Raw genomic sequence first — 15,065 nt, 5'->3', positions numbered from 1 at the left:
CAAGAGAGGGGGAGAACATTGTATTGAGATCCAAAAAGAGAGAAGAAGCCATCTAGCTAATAACTATGGACCCGAAGGTCTGAGGTAAACTACTCACACTTCATCGGAGGGGCTATGATGATGTAGAAGCCCTCCGTGATGGCGGCCCTCTCCGGCGGAGCTCCGAAACAGGCCCCAAGATGGGATCTCGCGGATACAGAAAGTTGCGGCGGTGGAATTATGTTTTTGGCTCCTGTTCTGAACGTTTGGGGGTACGTGGATATATATAGGAGGAAGGAGTACGTCGGTGGAGCACCGAGGGGCCCACAAGGCAGGGGGGCGCGCCCTGTAGGGGGGGCGCGCCCCCTACCCTCGTGACCGCCTCCGGTACTTCTTAGAGTAGGGTCCAAGTCTCCTGGGTCTTATCCGAGAAGAAAATCACGTTCCAAAAAGGATTTTTCTGTTTGGACTCCGTTTGATATTATGTTTCTTTGAAACACTGAAATAGGCAAAAAAACAGCAATTCTGGGCTGGGCCTCCGGTTAATAGGTTAGTCCCAAAAATAATATAAAAGTGGAAAATAAAGCCCAGTATAGTCCAATACAGTATATAATATTGCATGGAGCAATCAAAAATTATAGATACGTTGGAGACGTATCAATGATCCGGAGAAGCCAGTTAAAGAGCAATTAATCAAGTCTTTTGCTCTTAAGAGGATGGCAGACCTATTCAAGAAGTGGAAGAAAGAGCTGAATAAGTTTGTCAATAAAAAAGAGACACCGGAATTCAAGGGCAGATATGAGAAGATCAGATATCACTGGCCCGTATTTGTGGCCCACAAGACATCGGAAAAGAGTAAGAAGATGTCGGCGACAAACAAGCAAAATGCCGCGAAGAAGAAGCATCACCATCGCACGGGGTCAGGTGGCTACCTCGTAGCCCGGCCTAAGTGGGCCAAGACTGAGAATGATCTGGTTGATAAAGGGATCGAACCAGAGACAATTAACTGGCCAGACCGTTGCCGGACTTGGTTCTTCGGGGCTGGCGGAAACTTGGACCCTGTATCAGGGAAGTGCATTTGGACGGACGAGCAAATGGAAATACCAGTCAAGAGGCTTAAGCACTATATCGAAGCAGCGCAGCAAGGGACGTTCGTTCCAGACAGAGAGAACGACGAGCTCACAATGGCCCTCGGGAATCCTGAGCACCCTGGACGGACACGAGGCATGCCAGGCTCCATTCCGTGGAAGGATGGGTTTCCGGACGCAGACGGTTACAAATGCCACGAGAGGAGGAAGAAAGTGGAGAAGACTCAACTGCAGGCACTGCACGCTAGGGTACAAGCGATAGAGAAACGAGAAGCAAATTGCAGCAAACGAACTGCTGAAGCTTCCCCCGAAGCTACCCCGCCATCTCAGCGGAGAAGCAGCGTGGCTTCCACCGAGCTGCTTCTGACGGAGCATGTCTTGACGGCTCCTGCCAGCTATCCCGTGGATGCTATTACGGAGTCTCAAAATTGCCACCTTATGACGCAATGGATTAATATGAAGGTCAAGGCGGCTGTTGGTTCTGTTTTTTCCTACTGAACCCGGCGCAACTTTTCACTGCCGGCCGATTCCAGAAGGATATGCTAGGGTGATGGTGGATGAAATAATGGAGGGATTTGAGGACCTCCAGCTTGACCACCCTACTGGTGAAGGGGAGACTCGGCTGGGTTCTGCTCTGAAGACTCCATGCCTATGGCGGAAGGAGCTCATCAACCTTCCGAACTGGACGCCTCCGCCTCCTCCTCCTCCTCCACCACCACCGCCTCCTCCTTCGGCGAGTGACGATCAGGGCACTCAGCCGGCTCCTTCTCCGGCGCGTGGCGGCACTCCGCCTCCTTCTTCCACTGCGCCGACGCGCCCGAGCAGCCAGCCTCCTCCTTCTCCGCCTCGTCAGCAAGGGCGGAAGAGACCCGCCGCCGCTCCGGCTGCTCCGGCGCGTCGTAGTCCTTCTCCTCCGCCTCGTAAGCAAGTAAAGAAGATAGCCGCTCCGTCTTCTCTACCGGCGTCTAGCAGTACAGCCAGAGGCGGGAGGACATACAGATTCGGTCCTTCTCTGAAGACTCCAGAGAAGTTACCATACGAGCGGACCCCGAAGGAGAACGCCGAGATCGCGCGAGAAGAAGTGAGGAACTTCTTTGAAGGGGTGAAAGCAAAGAAACATCCACCCCCGGAGGAGAAGGTAGATCCGGTGAAAGCGAAGCGCACTCTGGCTGCCCTGACAAAACCACCCAAGTCTCCGCCGAAAGGCAACTATGAGCGCATTATTGGAAAGGCATTTGCCGAAGCGGAGCGGTCGGGAAGTACTGTCAGTGATCAAAGGATGAAAGAACGACGAGCTGGGAAACAGATTGCCCAGCTCGGCGAACAAGCGAAGCAATCGTGCCCCCCGCTCAAGGTGCCTAGCGACATCGTCGCTAATGATCCGAGGATGGTGCCCGGTTATAGCAATCTTGGAGATTACCTGCCCGACGATGCACATTATGATTTCTTGGAGGTGCAGATACAAAGATACGAGTATGGGAAGCCTCTCGTCAAAGATGAAAGATCTCTATCAACAATGATGCGAAGATTGCATGATTGGTACATGAAAATATGCAGAGAGTCTGGGGGGAGGAATACTTTGTATGTGAGAGTTAAAAAGGAGCATGACCTCGTTGGAATTGAATTGTTGCCTATTCCATTTGAGGAGTTCTTTCAGTTTTTCAATCAATTGGCCCTCGATAAAGCAATGGTCACCTGCTACTGTCTGTAAGTAGTACTACTTCTGTCATTAAGTCTCTCTATATAGCTCAGCTCTTTCATTGCATGTATTTATAATTATCCTCACTATATTATGCAGATTGAAGATCGTCGAATTGAAGAAAAGAAAAATCGGTGATATTGGGTTCATTAACACAAACCTCATAGATGCAACTGAGGTTAAATTTCATGCCGTAGATACCGACGCCAACTTGCTACGATCGTTGGTAATAAATGAAAACAAAGATATAATACTCTTTCCTTACAACTTCGAGTGTTACTGTCTTGTGCATATTCGGTTTCCCTTATATACTAGTCAAGGTTGTAGCAATGTAATTGATGAGTTATACATGCGTGCGCAGGTTCCACTATATTCTCCTAGAGATAAAGCTTGAGCAGGGAGTAGTAACTGTCTTGGACTCTAAACGAAAAGATCCCCAGGAGTATGCGGACATGACTCAAATGCTCGAGAAGTAAGTTACATCGATCATTATCCACCATATCAGCAACTTTGTTCATTTCTGATATCAAGTAATTGTTTTCTTTGTCTGGCAGGGTTTGGAGAAAATTCACCAAAATAGCTCCGGGACTGCTGAAGAAGCTGGAATTTAGACACCCGAAAGTAAGCACTATATTAGCATGTTCCGCGCATCTCCTAGTGATTCAAGCGCTAGTTTCATCAATACCATTTGGCATTCTTGCTTATCAGTTTGATTAACCTCTATTTCTTGTAAAGTGGTTGTGGCAGGAACAAGGGAATGATTTCTGTGGATACTACGTTTGCGAGTCCATCCGCCACACGACCTGTGAGCGGGGCTACTCTGACGAACAATATGAAGTGCGTAAATAACAATATTCACAATTTTATTTTATTACCATCATTTGTGTTGAGTTTCATTCATATATATATATATATATATATACTCCTAGCACCAGCTCGCATGCAAGCAATTCAAGAGGAATTGGCGGCATTCTTTCTTGACCACGTGATCGCTGAAGATGGAGAATACTATGTGGACCATGCGTCCGTATGTTAGGAGATTATATTTGTAAGAGATAATTATTGTATATATGTAGCCCCTGTTCAAGAATTCATCTGATTAACCAGTTAACTTGCCGATTAATCCCTACTCATAGGGTCACCGAGTAGCCGATAAACCAAAAAATCGTCCGGTTAATTGATTAAATGGCTGATTAACTTGCCGATTAGCCGATTAATCCCCTACTCGCTAGCCAACCGAGCAGCTACCAGTTAACGATTTCCTCAACAATGATGTAGCCGGTAGTGTCGGATAGATATACGAGAACTTGTTGTTCGACCAATCTCTCGGAGAAAGAGAGGTGGTCGATATCACTTCTCTCTATATGCATATATGTTCATGACGATCTTCTGTTTCCTTCGTTTGCTTACTAGCTAGCTAGCGTGTCTAGTCCTCTCTATACGTATGTATAGTACGTAGCGTCGACCAAGCACGGACATAAGAGAGGACACTTCTCTCTATTAATTACAGCTAGCTAACACAATATAGAAACACCTAAATTAACCCCCCAAAACCCCCAAACCCCCCCTCCTTTCAAAAAAAAACAAAAACCCCAGCCACAGAAATGCTGACTCGTGGATGCCTATTGGTCCCGGTACCAACCGGGACCAAAGGCCCTCCTGCCTGGGCTCCGCGCACAGGCCACGTGGAGGCCCATCTGTCCCGGTTCTGGACTGAACCGGGACTAAAGGGACAGGGCATTAGTAACGACCCTTTAGTCCCGGTTCAGGAACCGGGACAAAAGGCCCTTACGAACCGGGACAATAGGCCCGTTTTCTACTAGTGCTTATTTACATGTAATACCAATGCCACTAATTCATTACTTCTTTGGAACTTTATTTTTGTGAAATATTCGTTATTATATGTTTATTCTAGCCTATTATAAAAAAAGCAAATTTTGGTGCATATTTTGGAATTTTTTTGTCATTATTTGTTTTTAAAAATAATTTTCTTTATCCTTTAAGAGTAATACCAATGGCACTAATTTATTTCATTTAGAGAACTTTTTTACGGAAATTCCAATATTACATGCTTATTCTTGCAGATATTTTTTAAAACATAATTTATGTGTACAATGTGTGCAAATTTCGTTATTATTAGTTTAGCTTTTTATTTTATTTTTTAAAGGGTAATACCAGTGCCACTAATTCATTCTTCCCTAGAAAACTTTTTTACTTTTTATTATTTTGTTTTATTGTTTGTTTCTTTTTAAGGGTAATACCAATGCCACTATTTGCTTCCTTCTTATGGAACTTATTGTTTACAAAAAAAATCACTATTATATGTTTATTCTTGCATATTATACAAAACTGCGAGTTTTGCGCATTTTATCTTGATTTGTATTTTTTTATTTTCTTTCTACTTCAAGGTAATACAAGTGCCACAAGTTCAGTCTTTCTTAGATAACTTCATTATTTTGATTTTTGTTTCTTTTTTCCCTTTTTAGTTTAATACCAATGCCACTATTCCTTCCTACTTAGGGAACTTATTTTTTCCAAAAAGTCCAGTAGTATATGCTTATTCTTGCATAGTATACACAATTGTAGATTGTGATAATTTTAACATTATTTGTATTTAATATTTTATTTTCTTCCTACTTAAAGGATAATACCAATGTCACTAATTCATTCTTTCTTAGAAAATTTCATTATTTTGCTTTTTTCAGTTTTTATTTCTTTTGTTTATTTTAAGGGTAATACAAATTTTACTAATCCATTCTTAAAAATTTCCTTTTTGCAAAATTCCTCTATTATAAGATTATTTTGGCATGATATTAGAAAGTGCAATTTCTTTCTTAATTGTGGGCAAATTTTATCGTTATTTATTTTGTTTTTCATTTTCTTTGTTCTTAAAGGTAATACACATGCGACTAATTAATTCCTTAGAATATTTTTTTACGAAAAGACTACTACATTATTTGCTTACTCGTTTTTTAAATACTTTTCCACTTTCTTTCCTCTCTTTTTGGTGGAAAAACTTCCAATCTATTCATCTTCAATGGTAATACCAATGCCAAGGATTAGTTGTGTAACATTTTTCCCTTTTAAAATTTGTGTTTGTTTTAATTAGGGTTAATCTACTCCCATGATTAGCTGGCCGAAACTATACGTACGTGGCGACTCATCTGCAAATCACATGCACCATAAGTATATTCAGCTATTAAATATAGGTTCAATGCAAAAAAAAGAACAATTTTATATAGGCACATGTACATGTATCCTCGTCTAAACAATACAAAAGAAAAAAACGAGCTCACGATTAGTAAAGTGGACATGTTAGTTATTTTTATCTTGCTCTTAGACCGAGCATGTGGAAGTTTCATGCTACAACCGGCCAGTGGCGAAGCCGCACTTTGGCTGTGTGGTCAATTGACTGCACAGTATTTTGAGCAATCCTCTCTCAATACAAGCATTTTCCGTGCATAAATTAAGAAAATAGTTAAATATTTAGAAATACTTTGTGCTTGCATCATAGTTTTTTTTGAACTGGACATCATAGGTTATAGTGCTGGCACCGCCACTTTGAAACAGGCACACAAACTGTGGGAGCAAAGTAGCTGAAAATTGGCCATGCATACTACTCAAGTCAGGCCCTCGGATTGCCCACATGCTGATTAGGAAGGCAATATGACAAAATCGACTGATAGATTATTTAGGTCAGCCTAAATAATGACTGACCAAGCTACCCCTAAAAAAGGATTATTTAGGTCAGCCATTTTTTGTTGTAGCTGAATGTTCTGTCCATTGATCTAACGGTAGATCAAAGAGTGACTTACCCAAATTATAAATTGAGTCACCTGACATCCAGCCGGCCCCTTAAGAAAATATGTCAACACAAGTTCGAATCACCTAGCCAACATCACATACTAACTAGTGCAATCTACCTAGCTGATTGTATCTTAACAACACATGATTAGATGGTAGGGCGGAAGGCGAGCTCCGATGCGGCGGCTTGACCACCATGGCTTCCTCACGGCGGTGCAGCCCAAGGTCACCTAAACCCTCCGAGATCGATGCACGAGAGAAGGGACGGATTTGCAAGGCAAGAAGGAAGGGGGGAAGTTAACAGAGGGGGGGGGGAGTGACTGCGGGGGTGGGATTTTTTTTCTTCAAAAAGGAGGTTATCCCCCGGCCTCTGCATCAGAAAGATGCATGAGGCCATCTTATTAATAAAAGCAAATAGTCTGACAAAGTCAACCGGTCTCACAATATAAAAGATCACTCATCAAGAGCTAACTGAAAGAGATCGGAATAGCCACAAACGGCATAGAAAAAGAGATAGGAAACTAGAGGGGGTGGGATTTGAGGGACGGAAAGATAGGGTTCAATTGTGAAAATGGGTTGTGGCCCAATACTAGCCTGCAAGCTGTTTCATTTCTTTTCTTTTCTTTTCGAGCCGCCCGAGTTAATTTTTGTAGGCGATTTGCTTTCAATAACCGCCTCGGTGAAAAATAAAACCATGCGGTAGGGTTATTACAGGCGGTTCCGTTCATTTGGGACACAAATGCCCGTTTTAACTAGTGTTGCTAGTATAAATCGGGTCTTTTGTTTTGTCTGGATTCTCAAGAAATTATATGTTCAGTAGGCTCTTGGGTGTCAGAAATATTTACTAATATTGCGATGATTAATACACATGGTTAATATGTGGTGAATTTCTTACTCACCATTCTTAATTACATTTGTCAAAAATTTATTACATTCGGTTTTTGTTCAATGTGATGTAACTAGTAAAAGAGTTTCACTTTGATGCATGAGCAACGAATGGAAACGTTTGAAAGGATAAACACAAATTTACAGCGCCACCAATCTAATTACTCCTACGTACGTCTTACAGTATATATAGGTCGAGTCTGAGAGAGAAACAAATCAGACGACGACGACCATGGCTGCTCTCCAAGCTCTCTCCTCCGCCCTCGTCCTCCTGCTCCTCGCGCAGCACGCGCGCACGGCGAGGGCGAGCACGCTGGAGGACACGTGCACGCTCGTCGCCACCGGCTCCTGGGAGGCCGCGCACGACTACGACTTGTGCGTGAAGACGCTGGGGGCGGACCCGGCGAGTGCGACGGCCGACGAGCTCGGCCTCGTCGTCATCGCGGTGAGGATCGCCGGGGCGACCGCCAAGGCCACCGGCGACCGCATCGCCCGGCTGCAGGCCGCCGAGACGTCGCCCCGGCGGCGGCTGGTTCTGGAACAGTGCGCCAAGGACTACGCCTTGACCGTGCGCCGGCTGGGGCGCGCCGCCAGGGACTTGGCCGCAGGCGGGGACGAGGACATGCTGACGGAGGCGGCCACCCTGCTGGAGCAGGTTCGTGGCACGCCGGTGCGCTGCGACAAGGCGTTCCTCTTCCGGGCCGGCGAGAGGACGCCGCTGACCGACGCAGACCACGAGCTCAACGGCGTGAGCTGGCTGGCGTTGAAAATCTTGCGGCATTGCTTAAACAACGGGGCAAAATGAGCGAGTAGCACGAGGCCTTCTTCTACCTCCGGAAGAAAAATGATCATCTTTCCGGACAGCAAAACTTGTGATGTGCAACAATATAATGAGTAATAATATAACTTGACAATTTCCAATGGAGATTGTAGAACGCTGTGGTCTTATCAGTATTTATTTATTTCAAAAATGACGCTGAAGATTTTCTCTGATTAACAAAAGTTCATTCAGATCAGGCGAGGAAGGTTACCGTTCGATTTTCACTGACAATTAGCTTTTTGATTGATTAATGGGTAGTGGAATGGGATTAGGGATCGCAATTTACAAACAACTCAAAAACGCTAAAAGTAACAAAAATATGAGTTGCACTTGGGTACGTGGTTGAAAAGAATCATTGAAATGCTTAATTATGCCTCCCAGAGAGGCCTACCCGCATTTTCATTGAAGGGAAAATGTTCCAGAATCTGGGGGTTTCATTTTTTTTTGAATGTTGGCAGGAGAACTGCCAAATTCATTGATGAGAAGAAGGTGTTACAAGAGTCCTCAGAGGAGGAAAGCACCACAAAGGCAGCGCAAAAAGAAAAGAAAGAAAATGACCCGTCGGCAACACCACAAACCCAAGCTCTACCATCAAACGCGAACACCATCAGAACCCCTCGGCGGGATCACCAAGGTGACGCCTCCAAGGAGGAAAACGAAGTTGAGGACTCCACCGTCACCCGATCTGGCACTGCCCGATCTTAGGTTTTCACCAGGAGATCTCACGCTATTGGGAAGGAAGGGAACGGCTCCACAACGATACCTCCAAGGAGGAAGACAACATCCGTGGACGCCGTTACCGCCGGCAACGACAGGGCCGATGCATGATTTTCGCCCGAAGCCGAGTCTTCCACCAACAATCCAAGGATCTGAGGCCACCAGCGCCACAGTGCAACATGAGCCCAAAGCAAACACTACTAGAGATGAATTGGTCAAGCCGCACGCAGGAACTCGGCGAGCACACGCCAACCCGACTGGTGCGGACCGCCGCTTGCAGGCCCTGGGCGATCCAATCCAGATCTGGCCATCCTCTACCTCCGCGCGTAGACCTAGGCGATCCTCCGCACCGTAGCGCACAGGAAAGGGGGTTTCATCACCTGCTACTGTAACTGTTGTGTGTAAACATGAGAGGTGCGCCTCTCATTACATCTCACTAGTTGAGTGCCCGTGCATTGCCATGGGTTAAAAAATGCTTTAACAAGAGAAAATAATGTTAACCCGCCCCTATTTACTAATAAATAAAAATCAGGTGTAAATGTTAACAAAACGCCTCCCTAACTCCGATCCCCTCTATTCTCAGGATTGATGATATTCTTGAATCATTTAAAAGCAACTCCAACATGGTGACCCAAACGTGCAGCTCACTATGCATTTCTGAATGTCGGGAAAAATAATCAGTAGTTTATTATTTGAGATTATCAAGACATTTATTAAGAGTTTTGCAGTTGTAAATGATGGGCATTATTACCACCTAGTCTATAGCATATCTTCCACCTAAATTGTTGTCCTCAAGAAATTATTATGAACAAATCATAAAAGAATATATCTGCAAACAGAGAGTAATGCAAGTACCATCACAATGGAACAATTAAGGATATGAACGAATACCTTGTGTTAACTATTCAAAAATTGCAAAGGATTATATGCAATTCATAAATAGTAGTCACCAAGAGTTGTTATTCTGAAAATTAAGTGGACTGCATTTTATTTCTCTATAGGAAAGACATTTGAACTTATACAGACTAAAATGCCACCAAAGACTGCCATCACCTCACAAGCTATATGGATTTGAATCATCCACGAGGTCAATGAAATTGCCATAAAAAATACAAAAATACACAGAACTACCTACTTGATAACAACACAAAAATAATATTGGAACACTTTAACACAAAGCCACACAGATCATGAGTGCATTCACATCAGTAAATAAAATTACTTAAAGCATGATCATAGTTACAGCATGAACAAGAAATGTTGCCGTATCAATTAGGTGCAGAGCCGTTAGATCAGAAGAACACAACCAAGAACCATGTGTGTAACACTTAAAATCAATATAGTACATGTATATGAAATCCAATCCATATTACAATACATCATAGCATGTATATACAAGCAAGGAAGTGAAAGAGAAGTCAATACTTGTCAGGAACAGATAAGACAACAAACGGTAAGGGCAGAGCTACAGAGGTTATGAGGGTATATGCGACAAGGTGCATGAGAGGAATACCATGATATTTACTTTAACTTGCAGATCTCCCATCCACTTTAGTGTACAACAGCCAAAGCACTAAGAACGAGAAAACATTCATTCCCTGCGTCTCCTATCTGGTCGCTGCCACCGTTGTTCACCTTGCTCCAGTAAATCTCTCCTCCCATGGCTCACATTTTCTTCAGCTCGTCCTCAGTCTGTGTAGTACCAGATCAATGGCTTCCCAAAGAGTATACAACAAAACCATCAGTTAACTACTTTACATCGGTAAAGAAGTATAACCAGTAACCAGTGGAAACTCAATGTATTGGTGGCGTATCTTCATGAGGTAGGCAGAGGAGAGGCCTAACATGGCGAAGAACCTTGCCATTGACACCTTTGACATGACCATCTCCGTCTAAAAGGGGAAACATCCACATGGCAACCCGTCAAGTAGCATTAAGAAGCTAGCATTCTAGGCTCCGGCCTTGTGTCAAACATTTAAATTATGAACAATGACAATTTCATCTCACAGTCAATATCTGCAGTTTTTAGACGTGGAAAAGAAAGAAAAAGAGAGAGAATCACTTACATAACATCATGCAAACAGAGGTAAATAATCATTAGCAAAAAAATTCTGAACACTTACATAACTATGAAGCTTTCTTGAATGATTTCTCTCTAGCCTTTGAGAGGAAAAGCAGGATAACAAAAAGTCAGTACGAGCCTTGAAATCACACATCAATTTCTAACTAAAGGCATGAAAAGCTAAGCATTTAAATCTTCTTGTATAGTTAACTCATTATTTATTATTAAGTAACATCAGGTTGTAAAGATGGTTCTAGGGTTATTCTTACAGTTCTGCATTATAGAAAATTATCTCGCAAATATGGAACTTCCCTTGTACAACAGTCAGTTTTAATGTTGGGTAGATATCCAAACCAAAAAAATTGAAGCCAAACACAAGGATTTACTCCAACTTCTTCCTGTAATCCAGAAGCAGTCGCTGAACAATGCAACATGAGCATCACACGAAGGACAAATAGTAAATTGTTAAGGAAAAAAGGGGCATCAAATTATAAAAAAAAATCAACAATTAAAACATGGTAAAACCACACACAAAATTAGTTCAAATTATGTTCCACACAAAATATTAGTTCTAGTTATGTCCCACCAGCAAGAAAAGTGCATATAGAGGTAAGTCGTATCTGGGGATCAAGAACATATGGAAGCATTATCAGTTTATCACTAAACCCAAATATGCAATGATGTGTTTTTTCTTCCTGTCCTACTTCAACCTCAGTGACTCCATTGGAGTAAAGATCTGCCAAAAAAATGCGGCGGCTGATAATTTAACACCACCACAACTACCAAATCAAATAAGTCCAAGTTGTTCCAAAGCCAGGAATGTGCATGACGGTGGATGACCTCCTCAACGAGCAGACTCTGCTCGTCAGCCACCACCGTCTTCGAAGCTCCTCACCGGCAGAGTGCGTCACCTCCACAACATCTGGCGTCACCTTCCTTTGATGGGTGATGGCCATCGACATCCATACAACAGTCCGTACACAAGGTCAATTCTATCTTTCTTCTGCCCGTACAAGAATCTGCAAGCAAGTCAACTTTATTCAAAATCAGCAGCTCACTTCTATTCTTACAATAACAGCAGTCACTTCACTCAGACAACAATAGCAACACAGATCAGAGAGAGATAGAGAGATGGGATAACAACCTTGCTGACACCGGCATTCGTCTTTCCCTTTGTCTAAGAAACATGCGGAGAGCTGCGGCAGGAGGGCTTCGACCAAAGACTCATATGAGCTAGCGATGAGCTCGCGTTGTTGTTGTCCGACGCAGCTTCCGCACCAGTGACATACTCGACGGAGATGAATCAGATGACCGAGATTGACTAACTGACCCCATGGAGAAGGATGGGGCCGCTGACGCCGGCGAGGGCCAGGATTGGCTTGAGGACCCCTCGACCTCGATGACGCGGCTAACGCCATTGTCTTCACGTGGGTGGCCTGGGCTCCTGCACCCACCAGTAAGAAAAGTGCATATAGAGGTAAGTCGCATCTGGGGATCAAGAACATATGGAAGCATTATCAGTTTATCACTAAACCCAAATATGCAATGATGTGTTTTTTCTTCCTCTCCTACTTCAACCTCAGTGACTCCATTGGAGTAAAGATTTGCCAAAAAAAAAATGCATCGTTACGGAGATCAAGCATCGGGCAGTTTCTTTCAATTCCCTCTCCATGCTTTTTTTTTGCGGAAAAATTCCCTCCCCATGCTAGTAAACAGAGTATATGCGAAAGCTAGAATGAAAAGAAGGAAAACTGTAAGACTAACCGCAAAGTAAGGTTTTTGTAGATTTTTTAATTGTGCCATCTAAAACTCCAGTTGCACCGATGAGTAAAATAAATAATCGTGTAATAGCAATAAGTTGCTTGCCGTTGAAACCAGGACAATGGTGGATGAAGGGCACGGAACTGCATCATGCAGACATTATAAGTAATCTCACGAGGAAATGAAAGAACAAATTAAGATTATTTAGATTGCACATAACAGAGCACTAACTCTCATAATGAATTTACTTAATTCAGGGATTTCACCATTGTCCATGTGTATCTCCCTTATCTGAAACCCATACAATAATTCTTTTCTCGAGACCTCATCGGTCAAACAACACACATATTGGTAACTTCCAACAACCTTGCTCTGCACATATGATGGCTGCCCAGTGCCCACCAATACAACTATAGAAATATAAGTCACGCCAAAGCGTTTTCATAAGCTATTCTAGCAGCAGGATATCTAATACCATGGTATCAACTTATAATACTGGAATAATAAACATCCCTGAATCTATTATAATACCGAAATAAGCACAATAGCCATCAACTTGCTGTCAAATATATCCAACTTCACGCACTAATCAACCGGTGGCATCAAATCTACAGGAGTACATTTGCAGAAACTGTCACTAATTTATGCGGAGGACACTGACTGCACAATGCCAAAAAATTAGAGAGGAGGAGGCCGGCTACCTTGCAGAGAAACAACAACGATGTCTTTCCATGAGGCGGCGGCCACATCGCGGCCCAAACAGACAAGGGGGCTGGTTGTGGAAACGAGTGGTCATGGCTAAACTGAATGAGGGATGCAGAGGGGGCGGGGAAGGAGCAAACAGTAGTGGCGACGACCATATAGGGCTAGGCCATGCGAGGAATCTTGTCAGCACTTCTGTGGTGGGATGGGATGGCGGTGGAGCTTGTGGGTGGCGCTGCCGCTAAGACGTCATGAAGGTCCTTTGGGAGAGGGTCGTACTTGAAGGGGACAACCTTCTTGTGAAGTGTGTCATCGGGGAAGGAGAAGGAGTAGTATGTGGCGGGTGGCTACACCGCCGTGGATGGGAGCGGGCGGAGGAGGCATGAGAGGTTTGGCGGCGGACGGCGCCAGCACCGCAGTGGTAGATAGGAGCCGTGATTGGATGGATTGGGTGGGAGGGCTGGAGATAGAAACTGAGGGACTTTGTGTAAATGTGGGGTGCAGTGCGGGCGTCATTTTGCAAATTTTCCAAAACTTGGCTCACACGCGTTCGATGCAGACCGGGAGGCCGAAAACGACAGACGGCAGACACACTATCATCACCAACTGTGCTTTTTATAAGAGTAGAGATACATCATACTTTAGTAAATATGAAAAGTAAAAAAATTGGTAAAAGGTAAGTGTTTAGGCATATACATTGCAAGGATTTTCACTGGGATTTAAAATATAATAAATGATTTAAAATTTATTGTATTATTTTTACTAATCATTATAATATGACTGATGTAAAATTCATTATGGATGTAGAGTAAATGGAGGGACAAATGAGACCCAAGAGCCTCAAAAGTGTGTGATAGGGACAAATATTAGGGAGAAGCGGGATGTTCGACCTAGATCAATATGTGAAGGATCTTCGGTCATAAGACTTTTGTCAGGAAAAAAGATGATCGATAAGGATATCGAAATCGCATCGGAGTCATCGGCTAGCTCTTCACGAAACCAGGATGCGACATGGTTAGTTGTTGCAGTCGAATACAACAATGACAAATGCTTAACGAGGTCAGGAGAAATCATGCGGCATGGAGCCAGGGGCGGGCCCACCTCAATTCAAGGATATTCACTTGAATACCCATTATTTTCGTCCAAAAATTAGGTATATATAGTATAAATACTGGGTTTTATAAGGAAAAAACGATACTGATAGCCGAGAACGTGATAGTTATGGATTTCAGCCCAAAACCAGACGCACCCCATCGTATTTCCCCCTCACCACACTACGACATGGCCCAAATCACTGCAGCACACACCAGAAAAAATAATCCATCGATTAATCATCACCTAAGAAAAAAACCATCGATCGATCACACGAACCGGCAGCGCCGCCCTTCCCCTGTTCTCCAGTTCTCTGCGCACCACATGCGACCCGTGCCGCCAACCGACTGATCGACACGACGGCACCGCACGGCGGCCAGGGTCCAGAGCTGTCGTCGCCTGATCGGCGATGGATCGCAGGTGCGCGTGGCGGCGCAGACGCGCATGGAGAATCCA

At 43.8% G+C, this 15,065-nt stretch overlaps 1 pseudogene; it reads left to right on the top strand.

Moving 5' to 3' along the window:
* The first annotated feature begins 7,570 nt into the window (after positions 1–7,570).
* LOC147983186 (uncharacterized) lies at positions 7,571–8,212 on the top strand (annotated as a pseudogene).
* Positions 8,213–15,065: the final 6,853 nt, after the last annotated feature.

The sequence above is a fragment of the Triticum urartu genome, chromosome 2A (assembly GCF_056163025.1).
Source record: "Triticum urartu cultivar PI428250 chromosome 2A, HENAU_Tu73, whole genome shotgun sequence".
In the NCBI taxonomy this organism is placed as follows: Eukaryota; Viridiplantae; Streptophyta; class Magnoliopsida; order Poales; family Poaceae; genus Triticum; species Triticum urartu.
Note: the sequence above shows the minus strand (reverse complement) of the source record. Positions and strands in the feature narration are given on the sequence as shown.